Source organism: Myotis myotis, unplaced genomic scaffold (genome assembly GCF_014108235.1).
Source record: "Myotis myotis isolate mMyoMyo1 unplaced genomic scaffold, mMyoMyo1.p scaffold_m19_p_2, whole genome shotgun sequence".
In the NCBI taxonomy this organism is placed as follows: domain Eukaryota; kingdom Metazoa; phylum Chordata; class Mammalia; order Chiroptera; family Vespertilionidae; genus Myotis; species Myotis myotis.
The window spans coordinates 6,410,489-6,428,910 of record NW_023416324.1 but is presented as its reverse complement, the minus strand read 5'-3'; the positions used below and the strand labels follow the sequence as shown (position 1 = coordinate 6,428,910).

The window sequence follows — 18,422 nt, the reverse complement described above, 5'->3', positions numbered from 1 at the left end:
AAAACTACAAAACTCTATGAAAAGCAAAGTAAAAGCAGTAACAGATTTTTTAAAATTAGTTTAAATCTGGGATGGAGAGGAGAGAATTAGAAAAATAATTATTTGATTTAATTTATATGTTCACCTATAAGTAGCTGGCATTTTATAAATTTTTTAAATAAGTTTAGATCTTTTGGGGCTATTTGTAAAATAACTCCTTTAATTTGCAACATTCACTTAGAGGTCCCCAATATTAATTATTTAATAGTACTTTCTGAAGTTACAAAAGAATTCCACTGAAGCATTGACTCACAAGAAACTTTAAATTTTAAGATTCAGAAAGCAGTATATAGCTTATGGACAAAGGGTAAACAAAAGAGAACTAATATGTTTATAGCAAAATATAAAAGATCATAAATGCAATGAAATCATGGACTAGATAAACAAAAGTGTTAAAAATCATTTTGTGAAAGGAATCTTGGAAAGTTAATGACCTACATAAGAATTAGTCTGAAACTACATCAAGTAGAGCTTTCATGTTAAAAGGTACCATTGTGGCAAACACAGTGATGATTAAGCTACTAGTGGAGTAGATCTATGATGTTTAACACTGTTCTTAACTTACTCTGACCAAAAGATTCTTGCAATCCAGAAACTTCTGGAAAAATATTGTGAAAAGTCTGGAAAATCTAGGGGGAAATCTAGGAAATATAACCTAAACTATGAAAATTTCTCAAAAGCCATTTCTATTAATTTACAAACACAACTAATATACTATGTTATATAAAAAAAAAAACTACCACTCAGAATTCCTACCAGGAGAATGGAATCATCAAATTACAGCCTATAAATTCTAGATATCAGTATGAAAACATTTCGCACCTACTACTCACTGGATTAAGCAAAAGCATGTAATTCATAAATATTGAATCTACCCAAGAATTTGCTAGATGGAAAATCATTTTCCTTTTCTAAAATAACAAACACACCCCTGGCCCGTTTGGCTCAGTGGACAGAACATCAGCCCACAAACTGAAGGGTCCTGGGTTTGATTCTGGTCAAGGGGACATCCCTTGGTTACAGACTCAATCCAGGTCTGGTGTATGAGAGGCAACCAATAGATGTGTCTTGCACATCAATGTTTCTCTCTCTCTCTCTCTCCCCCCTCTCCCCCTCCCCCCCCTTCCTCTCTCCCGCTCTCTCCCTCCCCTCCCTTCCCCTCCATTCTACTCTCTAAAAATCAATGGGAAAATATCCTAGGGTGAGAATTTTAAAAAATAATTAAAAAACAAAGTAATAAACACAATTTCACAGTAATCATCCAGGACATCTAGTTTCACACTGAAAAAAGTACCGCCAACTTTCCTTTTAAAAGCAGGCTATATTACCACATAAGCTAAAGTGAAAAAAAAAAAATCAAACCTGACATGTTTATCACTTAAAGAATAAAGTGATCAGCCCTAGGCAGTTTGGCTCAGTGGATAGAGTGTCGGCCTGCAGAATGAAGGATCCTGGGTTTGATTCTGGTCAAAGGCACATGCCCAGGTTGCGGGCTCGATCCCCAGTAGGGGGCGTGCAGGAGGCGGCTGATCAATGATTCTCTCTCATCATTGATTTCTATCTCCCTCTCCCTTCCCTCTGGAATCAATAAAAATGTATTTTTAAAAAAGAATAAAGAGATCATGTGTGAGTGTGTGAAGGACACAGAGGCTGAGAATACAGCAAATACTTGGTGAGTTGCTGAATTAGAGAGCGTGAACTCTTACTCCTGGAAACGGGTTGCTTGTGTCTCTCACCCTCTAGAACAGCGGTTCTCAAACTGTGGGTCGCGACCCCTTTGGGGGTCGAATGACCCTTTCACAGGGGTCACCTAAATACATTCTGCATATCAGATATTTACATTACGATTCATCACAGTAGCAACATTACAGTTATGAAGTAGCAACGAAAATAATGTTATGGTTGGGTCACAACATGAGGACCTGTATTAAAGGGTCGCGGCATGAGGAAGGTTGAGAACCACTGCTCTAGAATGACCTCTACCGAGGCAAAAAGGCACCGGTTTAACAGAGCAGACCACACAGGAATTTTCCCACCTAAAAAGTATGAGAGAGATACAGAGAATAGAATAGCTCACAAATACACCAGTCATTTCTCCCATCTCAATCAATCAGTTTCCTCAATGAGGCCCACAACGCCACAGACATATATATATCCTGGGGCCTGACTCACCAAATTCATAGAGCAGTGTCCTGACACAGACCTAAATAAGGAAGCAGAGTTTAGCACTTTACTCCAGGTGGGGGGATTTGATTCAGACAGCACAGTTTCCGCACTAACAGACAGGAAAAGCAGAGGGTCTGCTGTTCTGAATGATTTTAGAGCCGCACAGCGCCAATGAGAAAATAATGCTGATTAGAGCTTTTGTTTGCAATATCTAAGTTAAGCACCATAGCAAGATGTTAAATAAGTAAACCTGTGGATATGCTAAGAAAGCACCATAAGTCTAAATTTAGATTATGGCACTCTGGGGATATTTTCCTCCACTAGAATCTACTTCAAAAGGGGGGGGGGGGGGGGGGGGCTGGGGAGGACTAAAGGGAAAGTTTTCAAAATATACTGCTCCAAGCCACCATTAGTAAAGAGCTAGCTTAGCAATAAATGTGTAGCAATTGCTGACTGTTTATCATTTACCTGGCGGATGTTATGGATAGCTATTAACACATGCTCTCCCTTTTTCTTTTGATTAAATGTATGCATCTATGTCATTACACTGCACTGAACATGTAATTTATTACATCACAAAGTTCAAGTTTTGTTTAGGGTTCCTACAATAATTCCCTCCCACCCCACAAATGAAACTATCTAGTTTCTCTACAGAAATTACAACATATTACTCTCACTAACAGTTTGCTACTCCTTCCGATGATACTAAAAACAAAAAAATTTGTCTATTTTCCTGGGTGAAGTAACTCCATCCAATCAAAATACTCTTGAATTAAAAAGTTAACTTCCTTTCCTTATTTTCAATACTAACTGGTAAAAATTCATATGAAAAGGGGGTGGGTGAAAATACAAATGCTTTCCAGCCAGTCACTACTCTCTGATGAGAACTGTGCCACAGATTCAAGATTATTATTACAACTGCCATCTCTCCTAGGAAAAGTACAACTTAAGCAACTGTTGAATGCACATTCTGAAAAACAGCATTGAAGTCAAAGAAGTTCCTATACTAGTAAAACTATCCTTTTCTAACATTTCCCCCATGTCAGATGTGCAAAAACTTTCGGTATATAAAAGGAAAATTAAGTCAATTCTTTCCTAACACTCAAATGCTAAACACAAAATTTCTAAAATAAAATGCCACATTTCACAATTCCCAAAATAAAATGCATTCTCAGTTAACACCTTTGTTGTTTTCCACTAGAGTTGCCAATGCAGATTTACATTTGTGATTAAACAGTCAAAATTGAGAGGTCTTCAGAAACCCTACAAAGTCTTCTGAATCTCCTGAAAAAAGGGACAAAAGCTTCAGCAATATCACACACTGGTCCTGGCACTAAGTATTCATTTTCTCACATAAAACTCTCTAAACATTAATATAGTCACCTGACAAGTGGCCACTCAGACCTCTTTGGGATTTTCCTACAGGATAAAATACATAGAAAACTCATGTTCTACAAACCACATATAAATGACAAGGGGGCTTCCTAAATTCATAAGTGAACAACCTAAAACAAAATCGAAGTTATGCCAGATCTATTTTGCTAAGCCACACATACCACTACAAGATTCTATAGGTCTTCTCCCAAGGTTATTAAGGTATTTACTATTTTGGTAGAAAGCAACTCTTCTACTTTAAATAAAATCTGAGGTTTGAAGTCTATCCTCTAAATATGTCCCTACTTCTGTTCTCAAGAGCATTTTTAAATAGCAATGCCTGTGTATTTCTATACAGTTTAAGAAGGTCTCGTACATACATGAGTTTTTATTTTTTAAAGGAAAGTATGCTTCCTCAAAATAAATTATTTGCAGTCGTTTCAAGGTAAAAAAAAAAAATGCCTCCCCATCTGTGACAAAAATGAAAGATGATGTCTTGGTGCTATTGGCTGTGGAAAACTAGTGTGACTCAAGAAGAAATATCCAGAGAGAAGAGATGGTGAAGGATTTGGCTTTGTGAAAGGTATGGAAGGGACTGGGAGAACAGCTGCCCCTCCCCCATATTCAGTAGGAGCAGAGCAGTGACAGACTACATGGGATAGTCCTGTTGGTCGGGAGTTAGTTCCAGGTTAAATGTAACCCTGACCCTATAATTAGGGCTCCCCAGATACTGTGTAAGAAGTTGTTATCCCACACAACCTCCCTCCCACCCCACTCCAAAGCCCTGGAGGCCTTCAGAGAACCATGGAAGAGGAGTTAGAGGCAGAGCCCATGAACACATGTAGGCAGGAGGCTGGGGAAAACCTGGTTCCATGACTGCCCATCAGGAAGGTAGCTTTGGCCACCTGGGATGAGCAATGTGGAGCCAGGAGTTCTTTCAGACTGGGGAGGGGGAGGGGAGATCACAAACAAAAGAATGTCTAACAGTTTAGGAAGAGTAAATCAACAGGAAGGAGAAAGGACAAAGGTGGGGAAAGGGCAGCCGCAGAATATGTTTTCTAACTGAACCGGAGGTAAATGAAGATGGTGAAAAGTCCAACAAGTGGAATATGACTGCCTGAACAGATTTTAAAGGCAGAGCAGTCAGGAGTAGCGATTAAGAGGAAGGTGTTTAGCCCTAGCTGGTTTTGCTCAGTGGATAGAGCATAGCCTGTGGACTGAAGGGTCCCAGGTTCCATTCTGGTGAAGGGCACGTGCCTGGGTTTCTGGCTCAATCACCAGTAGGGGGCCTGCAGGAGGCAGCCAATCAATAATTCTCTCTCATCACTGATGTTTCTATCTCTCTCCTCTCCCTTCCTCTCTGAAATCAATAAAAATATATTTTAAAAATATATGTATAAAAAAAAAAAAAAGAGGAAGGTGTTGAGCTGTTTTAGAGACTGAGGAGAGGCTACATAGAAAGTTGCATCCCCCAAATGGAAAAAAAGGTCCCAGCACAGACTGCCTTCAAGGCTGGGGATGAAGATTTAAAAAGAAAAAAAGCTGGAGGACTCAGAGATAACTTTGAAGGGTTTCTCTCAACCACTGTACCACATTATCCCTCAATACCTACTGCATTCGGAGAAATGCTATTAACATAAAGAATCTCAGACTGCTTGTCTTAGTCTTCATCTATTCATCTCAAAACATCCCAGTTGCCCCTGCCACTGCCAGAAATACCAGTCTCTGTGATCCATCTGTGATCGGGTTTATCCAGCGCACTGAGGCCAGGCTCAATTAAATTACTAGGCGACTGTGTTGATACAATATTTATCTCTCCAAATAGGTGAACAGACCTACTCAGTGACTCTGACAAGTGCTTCACCATTAAGAACCCAAATTTAGCCCTAACCTGTTTTGCTCAGTGGATAGAGCGTCGGCCTTCGGACTGAAGGGTCCCGGGTTCGATTCCGGTCAAGGGCAAGTACCTCAGTTGCAGGCTCCCAGCCTTGGTCGGGGGCACATAGGAAGCAACCAATCGGAGTGTCTCTCTCACATTGGTGTTTCTCTGTGTCTCTCCCCCTCCCCTCCACTCTCTCTAAAAATCAATGGAAAAATATCTTCGGGTGAGGATTAAAAAAAAATCTAAATTTATCCCAAGGGCCCTCCTTTTTAAAACTCCTACTTTCAGGTGAACTTTAAAACTAGGTCTTTCAGAATTATGGCAAAGTCCCTAAAATAATCCTCACAGAGTGAGAAACATTTAAAATATCATTTTTATATTCATACTCCAAATTTTGCCTAATTTACATTATCTTAATAAGGTCTTGGGTAATTAATGCACAGGATTCGTGCTAATGTATATTATTTAGTGTTTGGTGAATCTCAAAACTTTTTTTAAATTTTGATGGCATCATTTAAATGATTTGAAAATGCCACAGAATTTCCCCACCAGAGATTAATGTAGTCTTAGGGGAACTACTTACAAGCACCTATAAAATCTGTAGGTTTCACCAATTTCCAGACAGGCAGTCCACCATAATCAAACCAACAGTTGCACTTAGCTATACACGTTTCAGGCAAGCTGTGCCAAGAAATAATTTAGCTCTTTCAAAGCAAAGCCTATCATATGATTTACTGCAAGAGCTACAAAATACTCTTTTCACCAAAATGGCTGGCAAACATAAGTTATTCAGTGAAAACTCCTTTATTGTATGTTCCAAAGGACTAATAAATGAAAACACAGTAGAGGTATGACATGAACCAAGACTCTAAGAATAAGTACCATGCAGTGCTGAGAAAAATATAAGCATATTTCACTCCAAATGAACCAGATTTACTACGTACAAAACTCTAATTCACACTGCAGGGAGGTGGGGGCGGGGAACAGAAGGCATTCTCTTTAAGAAAGAATACTGAAATGACACATGCATTCATTCCAGTGAAATTATGCAGATATTGTTTTTTCAAAAAAACCAAACTATTACCAAATAATCCTACAGCATGTCTCTTCTTCTGTTTTATTTATCAGTAAGTTCTAACTAAAGAGTACTTTAGTATGCCACATTAAAATTCAATCTATACTATCTATACTCTTATGGTTTACAAATAAAGATGTGACAACTTACACTTATTTCACCCAGGAAAATTTGCATAATGATGCATGTTTGCCATGAAGCTCAGTAAGCTATCTTTACAATATAAATATTAAGTTAAAGTTACATAAGCACTTCATAAGTAAACCTTATCTCCTCAAGATAAATCCATTACTTCTGGTACCTAACTGTGAACTGGTTGTTTTTTTTTAAAAAAAAGAGAGATTTTATTAGAAAAACTAGTTTGGTTTCCTCCATCAATCTTTAATGGGGTAGTCCAGTAAGTCTCATTTTCTTTAAGAAAAAGAAAGTTGTTTCTGTGCTATTCAGTATACTAGATCATGAGCTTAAATTATTCACCATTCATTGGTTCTATGCAAATATATTTAAATTTCCTAATAATTTGATCTACATATTTGGGATGCTGATCCTCAGCATGCAAACTGCATAGTCTCCAAGTTACCTCCCATTGCTCCATCCTTTGCCACAAAAGAGATGCCAAAGCAGAACTGCTGAAAGTGACCATTCAATGAATCATAAACCAAAAACAGGCCACTAAGTCCTTTCCAACTGCAAGGCGGACTTCATGTAAACCATACAGTCTATTCTTAGTATTTTGACTAAAGAGATTCCATAAACTGCTTCAGTGATTCTACCATCCAGTTAGAGGAGCTTTCCTTTAATGCAGCGATCCAGAACTGGGGTGATTTTGCCCCCCAGGGGACATCTGGCAATGTCTGGAGCAGAGGTCCTCAAACTTTTTAAACAGGGGGCCAGTTCACTGTCCCTCAGACATTCCACACATGCGCACTGCGCGGGACGAGTCGGCTGCTAAGCAGGACAGGCAGCGGCGGCAAACACCCGGCGGGCCGGATAAATGTTTTCGTGGACCGCGGGCCGTAGTTTGAGGACCCCTGGCTCTGGAGACTCTATCAGTCGTTCTCACTCAGGGAGGTCTTGCTGGCATCTCGTGGGTAGAGGCCAGGGATGCTGCTAAACATACTACAATGTACGGGACGGCGCCCTCAACAGAATTATCCAGCCTCACTGTCAATAGTGCCGAAGTAAGAAGCCCTGCTTTCATGGAACGTATTGCTTTCAGTGATGGAGTCCACAGCTCCCAATCATCGCCCTACGAAGATGATTTTTATGGCTTTAGCTATAAACTTCTAACTTCAAAAGAGAGAAACAGAACACGAGCCCAGACCTCTAACCAAACGCTCTGAAGGGTGACAGCGCAGCTGAGAGCAGGCAATCCGCACGGCGCTGCATGCACATCAGCAGCATCGGCAGTAATGACTGTCAGGCAATGTCCCCATCATCTGGAAACTCCCTGGATCACCATGCAAATCTGACAATTTTCCCCGACTGTCCCTTTTCACTCCCCGCTATGCATTTTCTACTGACAGACCAGCTTATTTTTTCTAGCTCTTCAATAGCACGAAGAGCAAGTCAGAAGACAGGAAAATAGTAAATAACCTACGGTGCTTTCCACCATGGAAAGTCTATGATCAAATAGGACTTAAAAGGTTTATAAATCAGATCTGGAACTTGAAAAGAGAGCGGCAGCTTCAAGAAACAGTCACATGAATAAATAAAACATCTAATGTAAAATAATCATCAAAAGACCATGCATGCAGCTCTATGTGTGTAACTGCACAGATCTGGCTGAGGGAGCTGAAACAGTGCTGACTCTGTAACTGCATTGGTAGGGAAAATGCATCTTTACAGGCTAAAAAAATAGAATTTAATGTTCAGATATCTTGAAAGATTACACAAATTTAAAATTCACAATAGAAAATCCTTTTGAACAAATCTTAATGAAAAGAAAATCTCGGGCTATATAGAAACCTTACAGATCAATATGGAATTGATAAATAAGTTATGGCCCATGTATATGTCACATAGCCATTAAAATCATACTGAAGAAACTTTAATGGATTGGATATATGCTGACAATATCCTACGGGAAGACAGGTTATAAATATATACACAAGATGACATCAATCCGGTATATATCCACTGAGCCAAACCAACTAGGGCTGTACAAAACATAAATATACAGAAGTGAATAAATATACGGTATATATATAAGAAATGCACACATGGACACCGATAGAGATAAATGATCACAGTGGTTATCTGAGGAGTGGGACGGTTATGCCTGATTTCTATTCCTTTTTTGTGCTTTTCTCTATTTTCTAATTGTTCCATAGTGAGAATCTTCACAATGTTTTGTACTTACAAACTAATACATCACTACATATTTAAACCATACTGTTTCGGGAGCTGTCTACAAAATATGAAAAAAACAATCTGAACATGCCAACTTTTCAATGAAAGAAACCACCTTCCAAGGCAACCAAGGCGAATCTTGATCGGGCATTTCTATTATGTGCCTGGCGCTTTTCTATGCACTTCAAATGTACTGACTTTCCAAATCCAACCAAAAAAAAAAGTGTCAAAAGGAGCCCTGGGATACCAGAAGCCGTGACTGTCCAGCTCAGTTGCCACAGCTGGAAGGGAGAGGTTTTACTAAGATGGTCTTTAAAGGTCCTCCCCAGACGACACTGCGATTCCAAAGTGTGTGTGAGGAAGCTTCTAGAGAAGGATGGGGCGGCCGCACGCTATGTCACAAACAGAACCCTGTGTGTCTCACTTCCTCCTCCATATTTGTACAGCAAATTTCAAAACATGCTTAAAAAAAATTAAAAAGGCCTGTCCACGTCCCCAATACTTGGAGATGCAACTGATCAAACTGACAGGATGTTTGAAAGAATCGCGGAATGGTACAACGCCGTGGTTGCTTATAACAGTAAACCTAGAGCAAACAAAAACTTAGAGATAGATAGATAGATATAGATAGATAGATGATAGATAGATAGATGATAGATAGATGATAGATAGATAAATAGATAGATAGATAGATAGATAGATAGATAGATAATTTAGTCGCGTTCTAGGTATGGCCAATTTAGTGTCTGACTTAAGGGACCGAAGGACCTCGTGGGAGTCCCCGAAAGGCGTTCCACTTGTGAAATAAAACCAAAACCTCACACCACACTGGATGGAACCGAGGGGCGCGCCTGGGTCTCCTCTCCCGGGAAATTACAGCTGCGCGGCGAGGGAACGCGGGCTCCGGTCGGCCGCGGGGTCGGCCCCGCAGGTCCCCCGCCCCCACAGAGACAGAAGGCGGCCAGCCGTGGCTCAGCGGTCCCCGCGTGGGGCGGAAGGAACCTCGGAGGTTCGGTCATCAACCCCGACCTGTTAGGTCCCCTCCAGGTCTCACTCGCCACCATCAAAAAGAGGTTCGCGAGTATCTTTAGCGACAAAATAATCTACAAGTGCACGTCTGCAACACACACCACACCCACCCACCCCCGGTGGGCCCGCGACCGGGAGCCAGTTTCCAGGCTGACCCGCACAAAAACTACTTGGGGAACACAAAGACGCAAGACGCACCCTGGGGTTGCAAGTGGGAGAGACGCGTTCGGTGCGCACACAAAAGGGAAGCGGCGAACCGGCTCGAGGCTGGAGCGGCCCTGGGACCGCGGGAGCCTCCCCCGGGCGGCCGTGCCCGCCCCGCGCCGCCGCCCGCAGCCCGCACGCGTCCCCTCGCCGGGCGCGCGGCTCACCAACGGCGACAAAGCGAACCGCAACTTCGCCGCCGCGGGCCCCAGGGCCGGGCCGGCTGCTGGGCGCCGCAGGGGGGACCCCGGCCGCCGGCGGGCCGCGCCTGGTTCCGGGGTCCCCGCCGGCCCGGGACGCCCGGACCCCGGAGGGGGCGCGTCCGCCCGCCCGCCCGGCCCTGCGCGCCCGGGTCCCCGGCGTGTCGCGGCCGCCTCGCCGCCCGCGGGCAGGGCCGGGCCTCCGCTGCCGTCCCGGGAGCCGCCCGACCCGTAGCCGCTTACCTGCGCCCGCGCCCCCGCGCCTCAGAGCGCCGAGAGCCGCCGCCCGCGCCGCCGCCGCCGCCGCTCCGCACGCCCCGCCGCCCGCGGCCGCGCCGCCGCCATCTTGGCCCCGGTCGGAAGTGACGTCGGTGGGAGCCCGCACCCTGCGCGCCGTCGCGGAGGCCCCGGCCGCGCTCCCCGGACGACGCCGGCCGCACACGCGCCGACGCGCGGCCTCCCCGCGGCCCGTCTGGCCGAGCGGCCCAAACGCCCCTCGACGACTCGCGCCGGGGACCCCGCGGAGCCCGCGCGGCGACTCTGGACGGAAACCCCCGCGCCCGGCGAGTCCGCACCGAAGGATTGGGGTTCAGCGCAGCTGCAAGACGACGGGCATCCACGGCCTTTCCGAGAAGACGGCGGGGAGCAACATGCGTTTCTCGCTCGGCATCCTCAGCCCCGCTCCGCGCGCGCTCGTCTCAGGAGGCCCGGGCTGGTCTCGCCCCGCAGATCAAACGCCCGGGGGCCGGCGCCGCGGGTCCGCTCGCTCCGCGTCCACCCGAGTGCCCGGCGCCTGCCGGCCCCCTGCCCCGCGCCGTCCCAGGTGGCGGGGCTCCGGCACCGCGCCCGACGCTCGCCTCGTCCTTGTGGAACGTGGTGACATCGGAGGCCGCCACTGGGCGACCTGGGCGCGGAAGAAGGCTCTCATGGCGCCGAACCGGGTGACGTCCCCGAGGAGCCAGCTCCCAGGCAGGTGGGGAGGAGGCTGGAGAGGAGATGGCGTTGGGAGTTGCCGCCTACGGATGGCATTTAAAGCCGCGAGCACGTCAAGATAAAGTGAGGAATGAAATCAGGAAGAATCAGAACGTCATGGGCAACACGAGGCCTCCGGAACGGAAGGAGGTTCGACGCAGGGGCACCCGGGAACCTTAGGAGGGAGCACGCAGGTCCATTTATGTAACCAGGGCTGCAAGAACGTGCAAAACGTGCCATACCTGGTTACTTAGCCAGCGGCACTGAAACAACCCTAATGGGTTTGGCTCCGTGTCACCCGGAGCTTGGGCCTGCAGACTGAAGGGTCCCGGGTTCGATTGCTGTCAGGGCACGTACCTCGGTAATCAATGGATGTGACACATCCATGTTTCTGTGTCTTTCCCCTCCTCTCAAAAAAAAAAAAAAAAAAAAAATCAATGGAAAAAATATCCTCAGGTTAGGATAAACCAAGAGGAAAAAAAAATGACAACAACCAACACAAAAATAGCCATTCAGTGTGAATGAATCAAAATTATGCCTACTTTTTTCTGTCAGATGAAAATATATTTTTTGGTGTGCCTCAGAATCTTAGTAATTTATTTCTGATGAAAAAGTTGAAAATAGCTAACTAGGGCTAATCTTAAATCATGATGTACCAACATATTGCAAAGGGGCGATGCTGTACCCTAATGATCCGGTCATAGGGAACAAATGAAGATACCGAAGTAAATTTTATGAAGACCTTAACACATGGCAGGGTTAGCACAGAACATAAGAAGAAAAGAAATCATCCCTCATGAGTTTGCTTATTCCGCTATTCAAGGCAAAGAGACCCTATCAGGGGTGGGCAAACTTTTTGACTCGAGGGCCGCAATGGGTCCTTAAACTGGACCGGAGGGCCGGAACAAAAGCATGGATGGAGTGTTTGTGTGAACTAATATAAATTCAAAATAAACATCATTACATAAAAGGGTACAGTCTTTTTTTTTTTTAGTTTTATTCATTTCAAACGGGCCGGATGCAGCCCGCGGGCCGTAGTTTGCCCACGGCTGCCCTAGATCTAGGTAATACTCCCCTGTACGTCACTGAAATAGTGTACTCCACTGCGGGTCAGAGCATTGATCACTTTTCCACCCCTTACCTAGACCAGTGCCTGGAAGCATGATCCATGCATCACCGGAAGTGCCTGCAAAAAAAAGTCAGCGAGACTCCACCATCCCATCCACAATCAAAACACCAATGTACAAATCAAAAATCTAAAAAAAAAAATCCATCTGCCATCTGGCTGCAGTAGAATGCAAAGGAAAATAAAGGAATGTTAAGTAGAATGCAAAGGAAAATAAAGGAAATGAGAGGGTGAACCAGAATTTATACTAGAGAGCATCATGCCAAGAAGTGGTTGAGTAGCCAGTAGTTGTTCCCCCTGTCAATCTAAAATGACTGGGTGCATTAGTTTCCTGTGGCTGTTATAACAAAGTACCTCATTTGGGGTGACCTACAACAAGAGAAATGGATTCACTCACAGTTTTAGAGGCCAGAAGGCCAACATTAAGGCATCAACAAGGCCACACTCTGTGGAGGCTCTAGATGAAAATCATTCCTTGCCTCTTCCAGCTTCAGGTGGCTGTCAGCATGCCTCAGCTTGTGGCCACAGCATTGCAATCTTCAAGGCCAGCATCTTCAAATCTCTCTGCTTTATCTTCACATCACCTTTGCCTCTGTGTGATTAAATTTTCCTTTGCCTCCCTAAAGACTCACCCAATAGTCCAGGTTATCCTGTCATTTTACATGCTTCACTTAATCCCATCTGCAAAATCTCTTTCTAAAGGGTGTCCCAAAATTCAGGCAAGATTTGAATTTTATGCCAACGAAAAAAAAAGTGTGATAGCTGACAGTTCATGGTTATTAAAAATGGAGCGCTACACGAAAGAACAACGCGTTTTCATTGTTGAGCAATATTTTAAAAATAATGAAGGTTTGGCAGCTACAGTTCGCAATTTTCGTGCTATCGTGACATGATAATCCAGTTTTTTGTGCCTAAATTGCAAGATATGGATGTGGACGACATGTGGTTTTGCCGGGAGCCGGTCTATCCTTGCTGTTTCAAGGGACCTGGCATATATGGCATACTGTTCTTAATATGTTTGCTCACCTTCTTGGCACTATGTGTTTTAACCAAGGTCTCTGAGAAAGGTTGTTTCCCCAGGTAGGGATTTTCCCCTGAAGTTAGGGAGGTAATAAAACCTCTTAACTAAGTGCCAGGCGGGTAATTAATCACTTTACGAACAATCATGCTTAAGCTACATAATCTTTACTTCCTGGAATGGAGATAAGAAACGCCCTAACCTTTGGAATAGAGATTGATAGGATTGGAATCAACTGGTATAAATACAGATGTAACAACACAGAACGAAGAAGACAGAACCTACACACAGAACTTAGAGATAGAACCTAGAAGACAGAACCTACACACAGAACTTAGAAGACAGAACCTACACAGAACTAGAGACAGAAGAACTTCACTGGAGAGAACATGGCAAAAGATCCTGGACTGAACCTGACTACAGAAATGGGCAAGAGAACCTGACCAGAACCTGGTGACTGAGCCTGGCTGGAGAACCTGGACAGAACCTGGCTGGAGAACCTAGCGAGGGAACATGGCTACAGAACCTGGCTGGAGAACCTGGAGAACCTAGCAAGAGAACATGGACACAGACCCTAGCTGGAGATCTGAAGCAGAACCTCTCTGGAGATCCAGACCAGAACTTGGCTGGAGATCCTGGCTAGGCTGCTGATCAACTGAACGCTACCTCCATGTCATTCCTTCTTTGCCGACTCCGTCCACACCTTTGGGGACCCCTGGACCTGCTGGGGCAGGACCCCGGCATGGTTTCAAGTCTAAGGTTTATGCCAACAAGCCCACAACCACCCATGCCTTGAAGGAGGAAATTGAGCACGCTGTATCAACGAAATTCAGCCACATTTATGCAAAACGGTCATGGAAAATTTCAACAAAAGAGTGTGTATGTGCCAGCAAATCTGTGGAGGCCATTTACCCAATATGCTATTCCGTACATAACCCTATACTGTATACTTTATGAATCAATAAAAATTTACAATTTTTAATTATAAACCTGTGTTTTCTATCAAAATTACTTGCGTGAATTTTGGGACACCCTTTATATGGGGACTAGAGGCCCAGTACACAAAATTTGTGCACTTGGGGGTTGCGGGGGTGGTCCCTTGCGCCCTCTCGCAGTCTGGGAGCCCTCGAGAGATGTCCATGGGGAGCGGGCCTAAGCCATTAGTCAGACATTCTTAGCGCTGCTGTGGAAGCAGGAGAGGCTCCCACCACCACCGCTGCACTCACCAGCCATGAGCCTGGCTCAGGGCTTCTGTCTGAGTGGCGCTCCCTGTGTGGGAGCACACTGACCACCAGGGGGCAGCTCCTGCGTTGAGCATCTGCCCCCTGGTGGTCAGTGTGTGTCATGGCAACTGGTCATTCTGCTGTTTGGTCAATTTGCACATTACCCTTTTGTTATATAGGATTAGGAAGTGGGCAAATCTTCGGGGATCATTATTTAGCCTGCCACGCTGAATATATTCTCAGCTCTTCTAAATTCCCTGCTAATCAGACATTGTGTATTTTTCATCTGTGCATTTTTTACCATTTTTATATTTTTCAACCTACGTTACTTCTCAGGACAAGTAATTTTATGTATTTTATCAAGTTAATCTAAAAAAGACATGAATTATCACAAATGCTTCATGAATAATTTCATGAATATTATCTCTCTGAGATGTCAAATATTACTCTTTTGCCTCTTTGAAAAAGTGAGGTATACTGCTAGAGGATGAGGGAAGGAAACAGACATTTTTATCACATTTCATGGGCTATTTTTGTATTAGAGATGGAAGTGTAAAATACACTCTGTCTAAATATATAGCATGAGTGAAACTCCTCTCTACGCAGGTATGTCTTGTATGGGGGACTTGCCTGGCTTTGTATCTTGGTGTGCAGAACCATTACAGAGGACATGATCATCATTCATCACAGCATCCCAGTACCCAGAACCGCCTGGCACATACATCAGTACTTTCAGTGGGAGAAAAAAATCTCCCTGGCTCTTCTGATGTGGCAGGATTAGAGCAAATATGTGTGGACCAAAGACATTGTGCATTGAAAAGAGAGCATATGGCTACAATGGAAACCACAGAGCAAGCCAGGAATGACATGTGAGCAAGCCCACCTACAATCAAAAGATTTGAAACTTGGATTCGGGTTCTCTTTAGGAATGAGTAAATGAAGTTTAAAAAAAAACTCTAGGGGTTAAAGATCCATGTTATTGCATAATAGACATCTGGGGCTGCATCATTTCAGTGTGAAAATTTCTACAGCCTCAAAATGTATAGGGGGATTAGCCTTAGCTGAGGGCACGTACCTGGCTTGCAGATTTGATCTCAGCCCGGTCAGGGTGTGTGCAAGGTCAGGGTGTGTGCAAGGTCAGGGTGTGTGCAAGGTCAGGGTGTGTGCAAGAGGCAACCAATGTATGCAATGGATGTGTCTCTTTCATATTCATGTTTCTCGCTCCCTCCCTCCCTCCCTCCCTCCCTCCCTCCCTCCCTCCTTCCCTCTGTCCCTTCACTCTCTCAGGTGAGGATTTACAACAACAACAACAAAATGTATAGGAGGAGCTTAGCAGTGGTGACATTTCCTGGTGAGACCGGGACAAGGTGGAGAACTTTGCATGCCAGTCTGTGCCAGCACCTTATACTACAATACAACAGCAGCGGCAACTGTTTTAGACTGTTGACGAGCACAACTATGAGTGCCCAAAGCAGGATTCAAGGGCTTGTCCACTGTCAAAGTCCATGATCTGTCTACTGGCCACACACACTGCCTCACAGTCATCCAGATGCTCTCAGTGCCACATGCTCTGGGCACTAGGAAGGGCACAAGGGCAAAGACACCGCCACTGTCCTCCAAGAACTTGGGATCTCATGGAGAAGGCTGGACTTGCTCCCCAAAGCACAGCAGAGCCGAGTGTGAGACTACGACCGCATCTTTATGCTCCCTACGTGTTCCATGAGGGTTTGCTCCCACTCTTTATTTCAATGTTATATTTCAATATAAAAGAAGAGAAAGAAAACCAACTCCAAGATGCCAACATTTCTAACCGATTCAAATTCATGACCCCAAAAATAAACGTATCCCCTCTTACAAGAAAATTTACAACACTGTTTCTAGATTTTTCCATCGCACTTCTTAATCCACATTTTTAGAAACAAACGCATTAATAAATCCATTAAAAGGTTCAGAATTTCCCACACAGATGTCCCTATAAACAGCGTTCACCCCCGTTTCAGAACACTCCTGTGCAGGGATGGGGAACGTCCGGCTCCTGTGCCATATAAGGTCCGCGAAATCATTTGGTCTGGCCCTGCCAAGGCATTAGGGGCGAGTTCATGAAATGTTTGACCAAACACAACAGGCTCATTTTGAAGTTGACAATTTTGTATGGCCCGAGAATGATGTGATAAATATCCAAATGGCCCTTGGCAGAAAAAAGGTCCCCCGCCCCTGCTCTAGTGCTCACAGGCTCAAAGGCCAATGCTTGTTCTAGAGAACACAAGGGCAAGTTAGTGTCGTTTTTGTCTTCCTCGAAGGCAGAATTAACTCACTAACTCACCACAAGAGCATGAATAAAATATATAGGCTGGCAACCCAGACATAAGTGAAAATATTTTTCAGCAGGAAATAGCAAGCAGCATGAGAAGGAACAGAAGATAAATCAGGCCCAGGGACAGGCAGATAGCACTGAGGCAGTAAATCCCAGCCAGCATTCGTTTCCCAGATTGGAAGCTCCTGCGTGTCCCTTTCCAGGGGTGTCTACAGACAATATGGCCCATCCGACCCACCCAGAACGCGCTCATTCATCATTCACAGGAACCCTGTGCTACAGGAGCCCACACTTCTACCACCCACCTCTGTTCTGGAGATATTTTCTCTTCGTTTTTTCTCACCTGACTTTCTGTTCAGAATTCACTCATCATCCCTTCTCTCCGACCCAAATTTTGCCTCTCCTCGGAAGCCACCTTTCTGGCGAAATGTCCCTGAAAACTCACATTAGTTTTTTAGGGCTGCTTCCACAATGTACCCCAAACCAGGTGGCTTAACACCACAGAAATTTACTCTCTCGCAGGTATGGAGGCTACAAGTCCGAAATCAAAGTGTTGGCTGGGTTGGGGCCATCTGGGGGCTCCAAGGCAGAATCTGTCCCATGTCACTCCTCTAGAATCTGGTGGCTGCCTTGGCATTCCTTGGCTGGTAGACACATCACTCCAATTCTGTCTCCATCTTCACAGAGCCCTCTTCCCGGTGTCTCTCTGTGTCTTCACAGGCGCTTCTTATGAGAATACCAGTCATTGGATTTAGGCCCACCCTCCTCCAGTATGGCCTCATCCTAACTAACTGTATCTGCACAGGCAATATCTCCAAAAAAGGTCACATTTTGAAGTTCCGGGGGGACATGAATTTTGGAAGGACACAAGTCAGTCCAATATAGGAGCAAACCCCACATTGATTATGTATGAATTCCTCCGTAACCCCCACCAGCAATTTTCCATATAGTCTGTCCCATTGTGATCTAATGACTGCACATGCACATCTTCATTCCGAAGCATATTCTCAGCCCCTTGAGAGTGAAAACAGAGTTGTGTGCGCCTCCATTTTCCGAATGGTGGTCGGCACAAGTGCTCCCTCAATCAATATTGTTGATTGATAAAGGCCTCATTGTTTTGTCATTTAAATAGAGGCTCTTTAGCCACAGCTTAGCAAGCACTCCAGGCTGGCACATCGAATTCACTTTTTTTCCAATTTAATTTGCCTATGTTTCCCTCCTCCAGCCCTCCACCCAAATTTAAACTCTCTTGTCTTCACAAGACACTTTGGCTTACAATAGAAATATGACACCTTTCCAAAGTTTCACAAACAGGGTCAGAAGGCATGGCGTTTCTTTGTCCCAGAGGCCATCATTTAAACAATGTCAAGGAGCCATACAGATGTCACAGCCAAGACAGCGCCTGCCAGTACCTGCCAGGCATTGTCGCCAACCTGTCTGAGCCTCTA

The 18,422-nt window shown here is 44.7% G+C and overlaps 1 protein-coding gene across 5 annotated transcripts in view; it reads right to left on the bottom strand.

Annotated features, from left to right (window-relative positions):
- PRDM2 (PR/SET domain 2) overlaps positions 1-10,625 on the bottom strand; it is a 113,887-nt gene extending 103,262 nt beyond the window's left edge. For 4 of the 5 annotated variants that reach the window (XM_036349090.1, XM_036349095.1, XM_036349089.1 and 1 more), the window contains exon 1: positions 10,565-10,608. The gene's annotated coding sequence lies outside the window, so the exon portion shown is untranslated. Of the gene's footprint in view, positions 1-10,564 lie in introns of all 5 variants that reach the window. The other variant, XM_036349085.1, reaches the window with a different exon arrangement.
- Positions 10,626-18,422: the final 7,797 nt, after the last annotated feature.